Source organism: Chlorocebus sabaeus, chromosome 17 (genome assembly GCF_047675955.1).
Source record: "Chlorocebus sabaeus isolate Y175 chromosome 17, mChlSab1.0.hap1, whole genome shotgun sequence".
Taxonomy (NCBI): Eukaryota; Metazoa; Chordata; class Mammalia; order Primates; family Cercopithecidae; genus Chlorocebus; species Chlorocebus sabaeus.
Genome location: NC_132920.1, coordinates 44,063,583 through 44,075,817, shown reverse-complemented (window position 1 = coordinate 44,075,817; position 12,235 = coordinate 44,063,583). Strand labels below are relative to the sequence as shown.

General features: G+C 47.1%; 1 long non-coding RNA gene across 1 annotated transcript; it reads left to right on the top strand.

The window, feature by feature from the left end:
- Positions 1–427: 427 nt before the first annotated feature.
- On the top strand, positions 428–8,056 carry LOC140708941 (uncharacterized). The gene is made up of 4 exons (XR_012089254.1): positions 428–594; positions 2,582–2,690; positions 3,781–3,955; positions 7,112–8,056. It is a non-coding gene; the product is annotated as an uncharacterized lncRNA (long non-coding RNA).
- The last annotated feature ends 4,179 nt before the right edge of the window (positions 8,057–12,235 follow it).

Sequence of the window (12,235 nt, the reverse complement as noted above, 5' to 3'; positions counted from 1 at the left end):
CAGATTGGTCCCTAAGCTTGGATACAGACTGACCTCCTACTTCTGGTTATAAACTTAACCATAGTTCTGGGTACAGACTGACTGTTAGTCCTACCTAGTCAAAGTCTAATCCCTTTAACCCAGAAAACAGGCTGACACAAAACCCTGGTCAGAGCCTGACCCTAAACCCAGATCTCAGACCCTTAATTCTAGCCACAGACTGGCCCAACCCTGTAGAGCTTGTCTATGACCCTGACCACAGACTGACCCAAATGAGGCTGGTCTAGGAGTGTATGCGGGAATTAGAAATAGATGTCCTGCCAATGGAGGCCAGAGAGCTATGTCCGCAAAACGACAGGGTGTGACCAGCCAGAGTTGCCAGAGTTTTGGCAACTTGTGTCTTCCATAACAAAGCTGGGGCATTGATGGAAATTGAGGGTGCTAGAACCTTGTGACTGTGACCAGGCACCAGTCCTCTGCCTCCTTCTGTGCCTGCATGGCTACTCCTACCCTGGGGCTCCTGCCTAGCCTCCACCTCACCTGCTGGCTCACTGAGACAGAGCCAAACATGAAAGGGAAGGTGATGGCCTGACCATAGGGCCCACGAAAATGCAGGTATCATTAACAGCCAGTGGCCTGTCCACTCTCAACCCCCTACCGCCCACCCCTTCCTGGAATAGACCCCAGGCCACATGCAGAGGGGGCAAGTCCAAGGTATGATACCAGCAGGGCCAAGTGAACTGTCCAGATGGGTAATGGGGGCCTGGCTTCCTCTGGCCTCAACATAGGGGCCCCAGGTGTTCACATGGATGGAAATGGGAGGGCCAAGTCTCTTCATAGGCTGCTGTCTGGTCCACAAGACTCAACTGGCCCTCTGAAGTCTATCCCGCTTTCCAACCAGGATTGAAGGAGATCCCATCTTGGATCTAAAGGAATGGGGGTGGAGACTGCATCTTGTCGTTCCACTTCCACCCCATTCTGGACATGGGAAGCATTTGTGGGCTTCCACTCTATGGGAGACTCATAGCCTCAATCTTTAAGGAATTTTCAATCTGAAAGGAAAACACAAACCCTGACCTCAGGGAGCTCCCAGTTTGACAGTGGAGACAGAGAGGCCCTGCATCAAGTAGAAAAACAACCCTCACTCTGAGGGACACAGGAATGAAGATATGTATCCTTGGTGCTACAGGCAAGTAAATACTAAAGACTGAATGGAGTAGACAGAGAAGTCTAATCCAGATGTCCTCCTTGGAGGAGATGATACTCATGTCTGGAGAAAGACTTAGCCCACATACATACCCGTTCACTGGCCCTGCGACCACCCCAGCCCCAGGATTGCTCAGGGCCCAGACCATTTCCCTTTCTCTGCCCAGTGCCCAGTAGTCCTGAGGCCTGTACTCCTTCCCCCTGGGGAGTTGAGGATGGGTGGGGGACGGAACGGGCCTCCCAGGCATTCCTCCCGCATTCCTGGGGCCATGCCCTCCTTCCTCCCAGCCTCAGCCTGGCCATAAACTATTTCAGGCTTGCAAAATCTGGTCTGCTGCTCTCTTGCTCACAGCCCCCAGCAAGGCGTAGGCCTGGGTCCCGGCCAGAAAACCCGTAGCACCCACAGAATCCAGAGGGTTCTGGTCAACTAGGACAGAGGAAACTGGGTAACCTCTTGGGCAAATGAACATACAGTGGCTGGGGAGCAGAGAGGATGGGGACTGGCCCCTCCCCAGGGCAGCAGCCACAGGGCCCCACTTCCCAGAGAATGTACCCTGGGAAAAGGGAGAAAGGGCTGGGAAGACGGGCCGGCTTGTGTTTGGGGGTCCAGCTGAGGGCGTTCAGACAGATTTGGGGGTCCAGCTGAGGGCGTTCAGACAGATTCCTTCATATGAGACTCACCTCCCTCCTGACACCAGGCCCCCATGCCCAGGTTCATGTTATCCCCACTTTACAGATGAGAAAATTAAGCCTTCGACCAAAGCTCTTCTTGAGGCTTATGTAATGCCTCGCCACTCTGCCCATACGAAGTGCAGGGACTGGAGTCTGGCCTTTTGCCCTTCTTCACCAGTCCCCACTCTGCAGCCTACCCCAAATGTCAATAAATGCCAGTGTTCTTTCTCTGTCATGCCCCCCCCGCCCCACACAGCCTGCCCTAGACACCCAGTGCCCAGAGCCTCCACAGTACCCATTCACCGTCTCCGCCCAGGATTCCCCTCCAAGTCCCCACACCCTGCCTCCCAAATGAGCTTCTACCTTCCTCCCCACCGCCACCTCCCTGGTCACAAGCTACTGTGTGCACACCCCGAGTCTCCTCAGTGCCGTGGGGGCTTCCCTGATTCTGCTCTGGGAGTTCCTTGGAGAGGACTCTTAATTCTCATCCCTAGCTTCTCCTCCCCTGGGGTGAGCTTCCAGAGTCAGCGCCAGTGGGACCTGGGTGAGGGGGATCCCTCCCACCCGCAGGCAACTGGGTCCCAGAAGAAAGGGCCTGAAGCCACCTGAGCCAGGAGCCAGGGGCCAAGTCTGACACTTTTCTGTGTCACCAGGGTCTGGAAGAGGGCACATCAGAGAGGTGACCAGCAAATGAATGAATGAATCCCGCCATTCTGTATTTTAGATGCTGACAATATGACAGTGAATACAATGTGAAAAAACAAGCACACTTCCCACCCCCATGGAGTTTTATTCTAGTCAGGCAGAAGGAGAAGGAAATGTAAACATACAAGGTCAGGTACTGCTGTGAAGCAAAATAAAGCTGTGGGTACTATGCGAAGGATAGACTCTGTGTGTGTGTGTGTGTGTGTGTGTGTGTGTGTGTGTATGTGTATTGTGCATATTAAGTAAAAGAATGAATCTGGACGATCCTGGGCCAGGTCAGACCCTAGCATTGCCATTGACTGTATAATCTCAAGCAAGTCATGCCTCCCCTCTGGGCCTCACTTTCCTCATCTGTAAAGTGAGACCATGGACTGAAAGGCCATTGTGATCTGGCCTCAGCCTTGACCTTCCAGGATCCAACACATTTTTTGCCTCTGTGAATTTAATGGGGGGAATTATAGGCAGCTTAGAAGCGGTTCTGAAGAAGGAGAACCTTTCTGCTCCAGCAATTCCCTGAGGTTCCAATTTTTCTGTTGATGGCACATAATGTGCATAGATTTGCATACTAGGCCCCCAAACTCCCAGGAAAGGCACGTCTCAAAAGTGTCAACAATTAGCACAAATGACTTGACTTATATTCAGACCTCTTCCCAGAGCAAGGGGAGGAAGGTGAGGTAACCTCCAGCTACAAAGAAAGCAGACACCCCTGGCTAGGCTGCCAAAGAAATGCCCAGGGGGACCTCCTAAAGACCTACTCCTAAGTCACTTGATGACTTTGCCTAAGCCCCTAACAGGAGCTGCCTAACCCTGCCCTGAGCAATTGGTGTCCAGAGCAGCAGCTTTCAGGGTTTGCAGCAGCCTAGGGGATCCAGAGCACCTCCAACTCTAGTCCTGCCACCTCAGCCCATGCAAGGCCAATCCTAGAGCCTCCAACCTCTAATATCTCCCAAGATCAGTAAACATTGCAGCTTCCCCTCACAATGGCTGCCTGGTCAGGATTTGCAAATCACACACTCACATACACACTAACACATACACACACGGAGGGGCTTGTGCATGCTTTCACACACACAGCACACTCACTCATGCACACACAAACACATACTGAGGTGCACTGAAGGCTCCCACCCAGGACAAATGATCTGTGGGGAAAAGAAAATTAATGTTCATAGGGTGCTTTACTTATGCCCATCTCATCTAATCCTCTCCACACCCTAGGAGCAACTTTTTGGCACTCCCATTTTGCAGAAGAGGAAACAGGCTGCCTGAGTCTGCTGATTCCTGCCCTTGTGAGCTCACTGCCCCATACTCCCACGCTGGTACACAAATGGAGGTGCTGTTACAGAAGAAGTTCTGAGCCTGATTCTGCTGCTGCCTCTCCAGCTAACCTTAGGCACAACTCTCCTCCTCCTCCTCAGTTTCCTCATCCAGGTAATGGGAATCCTAATGCCTTTCTTTTCTCTGCATAGGCTTAAACCAGATGGCCCACGACAAGCCCTTCCAATTCCCATGTCCCAGAGCTGCCAAATTTGAGCCCCAGTCACCCACCATGAACCTGCCACCTATTCCAGGAACCTGGCCAGGAAGCCCAGGATAGGCTTCTTACCTTGTCTTCCCATTGGGATGGGTCTCAGAGGAGGCCAAGCTGGGCAGAACTCTCTCTCCCATTGGCCCTCAGGTGCCACCCCCATTAGTGCTGACTTACAGCTTTGCACTGCTGCTGACATCAGCACCCATCTGTCTGTTGTGGTAAGAGAGGCCTCCTAGGGAAACAAGTTTACTAAATCTCAGCCAGGAAGGACCTCCCAGCTGGGCTGTTGGGGCAAGTTTGGTAAATACCCTCAACAGGCACCTTTGGAAGAAGGAGCGGGTGATCAGAAATCTATGCCTCCCCCAAGCAATCCTCTCACCTCCCTAGCCACCCCCAACCATGATCAAATTCCCATCCCTGGCTTTGGACTTTCCAGCTGGTTCCCTGAGCTACTTAGCCCGTCATCCCAATAACCAGCTTCCTACAACATCCATCTCCTGTGCCACCATCCCCCCAACCACTGCTGTCACCATCCTCTATCTGTCATCTCCAATCATCAAAACCCCATCTGCCACCACCTTCCTCCTCCTTCTTCATTCTCATCCCTACCACCAGCAGCACTCATCCATTCCAACTCAAAAGGTCACTATCTAATCCATGATCTATCTCACTTCCTGCCTAAATTCTTTATGGAGCAATAAACTTTCGCTGGAATGATACCCAGACCACAAATCTGGGACCCAATGATAGTTCCAGGAGGCCATGGTGCACCGTCTGTGGCTCAGTTGGTTTCCACTGGGGTCTATTCATATGGCATCTGCAAACACTCAAATGATGCAGATACTTCCCTTACTTAATACGCATCTGGCCCAGGGTGGGCTGAGGGTGGCCCAGCTGGATGCAGCACTATCTCTAATCTCTCTGAGCAAGCAGCAAGCAGCATACCTGGCTTGTTTAAACACACACTTTGCCAGATGCTGAAGAACAATTAAAAGTGATCACAGTAGATCCACTACCCTGATCAATCTTGCCTGTCTTAAGCTCAGATAAGTCTGTATAGGAATCTGTTTCCAAATCTGTCATTTCTGATGGTACATATGCTGGACTTTTCCTTACAGGGCCAGCTAAAGTCAATGGAGTTCACACCCCAAGCAAGAGAAGAGCTTGCCCTAGCCTTCATCCAGCCTCATGTGTTGCAATTTGGCTAGAAATTGTTCAGGAGAATCTTAATTAGCATTCACCTGTGGTGTTGTGAAAAAAGAAAAAACAAAAAAAAAACACCTCACTTCAGGTTCCAAAGTCTGAGTTGGAGTAAAAAGACTGTTGGAATCCAGGATCCAACATACAACTGCTAAGCCTGTTTCTTCATCTGTAAAATGAGAGTGACAATGTCTACCTCAGAGGATTGGTTTGAGGGTAGAGCGTGTTAAAGAACTCTTAAGGATCTTTTGTCAGACCCAGCTTGACCACAAGATTGAGCTGAATCTGAATAAACATTCTAGAACACTGCCAGAAAAGCTACATTTACTATCTTATCTGACCTATGTAATTTGCAGAGTTCTTTTTACATAGGTTACTTCCAAAATCAAAATTAACGTTATCACTGATGCTCAGCTAAAACAGCATAGTAACTTCTGATTATTTCTCTCATGAAACTACCTATTTAGTTTTATACAGTCATGTACCACATAACGATGTATGAACTGCACATACAACGGTGGTTCCGTAAGATGATAATAGAGCTGAAAATTTGCTAGCGCCTAGTGACATTGTAGTGCAATGCATTACTCACATGTTTGCAGTGATGCTGGTATAAAGAAACCTACTACATTACCAGTCACATAAAAGTATAGCATATACAATGATGTACAGTACATAATACTTGATAATGATCGTAAACCACTATGATATTGGTTTATGTATTTACTATACTTTTTATTGTTATTTTAGAGTATACTCCTTATACTTTTATGTTAACTGTAAAACAGCCTCAGGCCTGTCAGAAAGTATCCGGAAGAAGGCCTTGTCATCATAGCAGATGACAGCTCCATACCTGTTGCTGCCCCTGAAGACCTTCCAGTGCAGAAGATGTGGAGGTGGAAGGCAGTGGATGTTAATAACCCTGACCTCAAATAGACCTAGGCTACTTACTGTATGTGTTTGTGTCTTCATTTTTCACAAAAAAAATTTAAAAATTTAAAAACAGAAAACAGCTTAAAGAATAAGGATGTAAAAAAATACATTTTTGTACAGCTATACAGTACGTTTGTGCTTTAAGCTGTGTTTACAAAAGAGGCAAAAAGCTTTTAAAATTTTTTAAGTTTACAGGGTAAGAAAAGCTATATTAAGCTATGGTTAATTTATTACCGAAAAAAGAAATGTGTAAAATAAATGTAGTGTAGCCTAACTGCACAGTGTTTATAGGGTCTACAGTAGTGCACAGCAAAGTCCCAGACCTACACACACACTCACTCACTCACTCACTGACTCACCCAAAGCAACTTCCAGTCCTGCAAGCTCCATTCATGGTAAGTGCCCTCTATAGGTGTACCACTTTTTTTGTTTTTTTGGTTTTTTTTTTTCTCAGCCTCCCACGTAGCTGGGACTACAGGCACCTGCCACATCGTCCGGCTAATTTTTTGTGTATTTAGTAGAGACGGGGTTTCACCACGTTAGCCAGGATGGTCTCGATCTCCTGACCTCGTGACCAACCTGCCTCAGCCTCCCAAAGTGCTGGGATTACAGGCGTGAGCCACCGTGCCCGGCCAGGTGTACCATTTTTTTTTTTTTTATCATTTATACCATATTTTTACTGTACCTTTTCTATATTTATATATGTTTTGTATGTTAGACATACAAATACTTACCACTGTATTACAATTGCCTCCAGTATTCACTAGACTAACGCACTGTACAGGTTCATGGCCTAGGTGTATAGCAGGCTAGACCATCTAGGTTTGTATAAGTGTACTCTATGATGTTTCGCATGGCGAAATTGCCCAACAACGCATTTCTCAGGATTTGTCCCCGTCGTTAGGTGATGCATGACTGTACTCTGACATCCTCTCCAGCTTTCATGTGTTTTTATTTTTACGATGGGCTGGAGACAGGACATTGTATCTGCTTTTCCCTACGTAAGTCTTGCCATGCCCTTTGGCCAAAGGTAATTCAAATATGGACTTCCTACTGTCACCATCAAGGTCACTACGATCTAAGTGTTTTTTGGGGCTTGTGCAGAGAAGGAAGAAGATGAGCCCCCGCCTTCTCTGTTCCCCGTGATGTAGGAGAGAAGACACAGGCTGAGTCCCAGGAGAAGAGATCAAAGCTTTAGATCTGAAAGGGTGGTTCCAGCCCAGCAGCGTGAACATGGCCTGGGAACATGTTAGACATGCAGGTTCTCAGGCCCCACCCCACACCTGCTGGATCGAATACTCTGATTTCTGCACTTGAGCATACATCACTCAAGTTTGAGAACCACTGCATTAGAGAACAGAACCCCTCAACCATAGCTTGCAGGAACAGTGAAGCCGTAAAGACACATCCAGGTCTCAGGAAGTCATTTTAGCCTGGAAAGGAAAAGAAGGAGGCATCATTGGCGTGAGCCTGGGAGCCCCTATGCTCAGCACTTCTGGAAGCGCGCAGACAGGGAGGTCTGGGGTCTGGAAAAACAGCAGGAATCTTGGGAATTATAAGGCTGAGAAGGAGGTGAGGAGGGGGCAATGTGCCTGGCTGCTGCTCAGGCCTCCTCACTGGCAATGGGTCCCAGCAACCTTGTACCCTAGGCCCATGCTGAACTTGCTAGTGATGCTGGCATTGCTAGCTGTGGTTCGGCATCAAGGTCCAGTGACCTCCCAGACCCAGCCCCGGGCTATTTCCCTAATAGAGACCTAACCAGAGGGCCTGAGTTTGGGGTGCTGAGGCATTGACTGTGTAAGGGCCCTGACCCACTACCCCATCCACTGTTCTCCCTGCCCCCTGCACATGTGTCTGGGGCTTTCCAGGAGTTAGAGCCACACTGAAGGGACATAGAAGCCACAATTCTTGACCTCAGAGAGCCCCACAAACTGCTGAGAAGATGAGTACTGAAGACCACCAGTTCCCAAGTCCTAAACCATGTGCCAGATATTGTGCTGAGCGCTTTGTGAACATTATAGAATTAAATGAGACAGTCACCCTTGAAACAGATACAAACCCAGAACAGAGAACAGTCAGCACAGGAGGAATCTAATTGGCAGGTGTACCATGGGCACCTGAGAGCTGGGTAGTCAAGAAGTTTCCCAATCGGAAGGAGGCCCATTGCTGACTTGGAGACAGAGAATGTGGAGGCAACAAGTTCGTATCTGTCTCTATTTCTATCTCTTCCTCTCTCTGTCTCTACCTCTCTGTCTCTTTCTTTCTATCCTTCTTTCTTCCCTTACAATAGACCACTCCATAAATGAGCAACCTCTCCTATGCCAGACTATGATCCTGTCATTAAACCCCTATTGAGACCAGGCACTATGGCTCATGGCTGTAATCCCAGCACTTTGGGAGGCCGAGGCAGAAGGATCACCAGAGGTCAGGAGTTCAAGATCAGCCTGGTCAGCATGATGAAACCCCGTCTCTATTAAAAATACCAAAAAAAAAAAAAAAAAAAAAAAATTAGCTGGGCATGGTGGCAGATGTCTGTAATCCCAGCTACTCAAGAAGCTAAAGCACAAGAATCGCTTGAACCTGGGAGATAGAGGTTGCAGTGAGCTGAGATCGCGCCACTGCCCCCCAGCCTGGATGACAAGAGTGAAACATCACCTAAAAAAAAAAACCAGGAGAATGGCAAACAAACTACTCTATATCCATACATTGGAATACTGGCCATCAGTAAAGAGAAACAACCTACTGATACATGCTACAACATAGATAAATCTCAAAAGCACCATTCTAATGAAAGAAGCCAAACAGAAGAGACTATAGATTGTATACTTCCATTTATAAAGACTTTCTGGAAAAGGCAAAATTACATAGAAAAAAAGCAGATAGACTAGTAGCTGCCTGAGACTGGGAGCCGTGGTAGGGATCGACTACAAATGGTATGAGGAGAACGTGCTTAGGGTAACAGAAGTGTTCTAAAACTAGATTATGCTGATGGTTGCACAACTGTATAAATTTACTTAAATCGTGAAATGTATGCCTAAAATGAGGATATGTTCTGGTATGTCAATTTTACCTTCATAAAGAGGCACTGACAATGAAAAAAAGAAGATGGCTGATGGAAGGATAGATAGCTAGACTTGTGAAAAAGTGATTATAACAAGATGTGGATGATGTGATTATATTATAGGATTGGGGTTGATATGGGTGATCACTGTACAATTTTTTCAACTTTTCTGTAAAAGTTTTCATGCTAAAATGTTGAGGAAATTTTAGGAAGCTCAAAGCAGGAAAGGGATCAAGGGATCTATGGTTTAGAAAGGTAATTTTGGCCACCAGGATATTAAAGTGAAATCACTGACAATGGTGTTGGTGAGGATGTGAAGAAGCTGGGACTGTCATATGCTGCTGCTACAACCACTTTGGAAAACTGGCAGTGTCTACCCTATGACACAGTAATTTCACTCCTAGGTATTTAGTAGAAATGTGTACACTTGCACACCACAAGGCAAAGATAAGAATGTTACAGCAGCATTATCCATCATAGCCATGGATTAAAAATTGCATAGTCATACAACGGGACACTATACCACAATAAGAATAAATGAACCACACACATGACATGGGTGAATTTCAAAATGGTGAGCCAGAGAAACCAGAAACAATCAAGTTCATCCAGTGCGATTCCATTTATATAATGTTCCAAAGTCAGGCCACACTAACTGTCAGGAATAGAAGGCAGAAGAATGCCTGCCTTTGATGGGAGTGACAACTGGGCGGGGACACCAGGCAAGGGTTACGGGAAGCTGGCAATGCTCTATTTCTTGATCTAGATGATGTGTTGCAGGTAAAAGATCACTGCACTATGTATTTATGATTTGTGCACTTTTCTGAGTGTGTTTTTTTATTAGAGGAAAAAAAATGTTTACTAAACAATTGGGGAAAAAAGAAACCTGGCCGGGCACAGTGACTCATGCCTATAATCCCAGTATTTTGGGAGGCCAAGGCAGGAGGATCACTTGAGCTCAGGTGTTCAAGACCAGCCTAAGCAACATAGGGAGACCCCATCTCTACAAAAAAAAAAAAAAAAAAAAAAAAAAAATGTACCTAGCTGGGTGTGGCCGCACATCCCTGTAGTCCCTGTTTTTGGGGGGCTGAGGTGGGGGGATTGTTTGAGCCCGGGAGGTTGAGGCTGCAGTGAGCCATGATCATGCCACTGCACACCAGCCTAGGCAACAGAGTGAGACCCTGTCTCAAAAAAGAGAAAAGAAAAGAAACCTATTTGACCTTCACTCAAGGACACCTTCACCTTAAACCTGACCTCTGAGGGGCTTCTGGAGATGCAGCAAGTTTGCTTCTGCCCCTCTGAGCAGCCTGGGACAGTCTTCGGCTACACATCCAGCACAGGCAAAGTCCTTGGCATTTGTCAGATCTGCAAGGTCAGAGGAGAGGAAAGAGGCACTGGAGGCTTTGATGCAGGATAGCCCACGGAGCCCGCAAAAGTCCTAGAAAGTTTGGCAGCCACCCTAAATCAGAATGAATCACAAAGGATCATTCCAGCCCGGTCCTGCATGAGATCGGCGGGGGGAGCAAGCTGCGGGTGAACAGAAGTTAAGAATTGGTGAGACATCAGGCCTGCTCTCCTGCTCAAAGCTTTCACCTTCAAACAGTCCTCTCTCTGCCTTGTTATAGTTGTCTAAAAAGGCTTTAATAAAAATCCACTAAAATTAACTCAGTAGGAACTCTTTTTGTAAAAAGAATACTCATCCTTTTGATATATTTTGCGTTCGTGAGGTTTCCATTTTCAGATGACAGGGCCTCTCAATACAGAGACTACCTTCCTTTTTTTTTTTTTTTTTTTTTTTTTTTAATAATCAACTCCAATTTTCCACGAAGGGAAGGCAGGAGGTTGGTTTATAGGTTATCCATAGCAGGAAGTCTAATTCCAGGTAGAGCAGTCAGGCTTTCCATGATTACAGCTAATTGAGTACTGGCATTGTCTGTGTGCCTTTGTAGGAGTGAGAAAATGTTAAAAATGTGATTAGAAATTGCAAACCCCTGGCTCAGGAATGAAATGGTGAAAAACAAGCACAACCTAAAGCATTATCAGATTTAACCAAGAGTTTTAATATGCTAACAGGCCCCAGAAGAGACTGCCACCAACAACGTATAAATTTGTGAGCACCGTAATATTGAATCAATATATTGTATCTTTTGTTTCTTTTTCTTTTCTTTTTTTTCTGGCGGGGAGGGTGGCGGGGGTGGGGACAGAGCTTCGCTCTTATTGCCCAGGCTGGAGTACAATGGCACGATCTCGGCTCACCGCAACCTCCACCTCCCAGGTTCAAACAATTCTCCTGCCTCCACCCCCCGAGTAGCTGGAATTACAGGCGCCTGCCACCACGCCTGGCTAATTTTTGTATTTTTAGTAGAGACAGGATTTTTCCATGTTGGCCAGGGTGGTCTCGAACTCCCAACCTCAGGTGATCCACCTGCCTCGGCCTCCCAAAGTGCTGGGATTACAAGCGTGAGCCACTGAGCCCTGCCTGAATCAACATATTGAATGAATATTCAGCTGACCTTAGCAGAGACTTTCAGGAGACTTTTGCTGGCTGTAGACCAGTCTAGACCACATGGTGGGCTGGCTTCTCCCAACAAACACCTTGACAAACTCAGGTGGGTACGGGGGAGAGGGGCTTGAAGGCCAAGTGATCCCCCAAGAAACTCCATAACAGACTTGTCTGCCCAAGTAAATTTGAGAAATGCTACGTTCAAATGAAACACACACTGTGTTGGTGAGGCTGAGGAAATAGGCTCAAACTCAGCTGGTGGCCGAGCGACCAGGACCACCCCTAAGGGGGGACCACCTGATGATATCTTTCAAAATTAAAAACGCGCATGGCCTTTGACCCAGCAATTCTACTCCCTGGAATTTCTCCTGTTGATACACTCCCACAAGGAGCAAATGACGTGTGGGGAAGGTTATTTGTTTGCAGCATTGTTTATAATAATAAA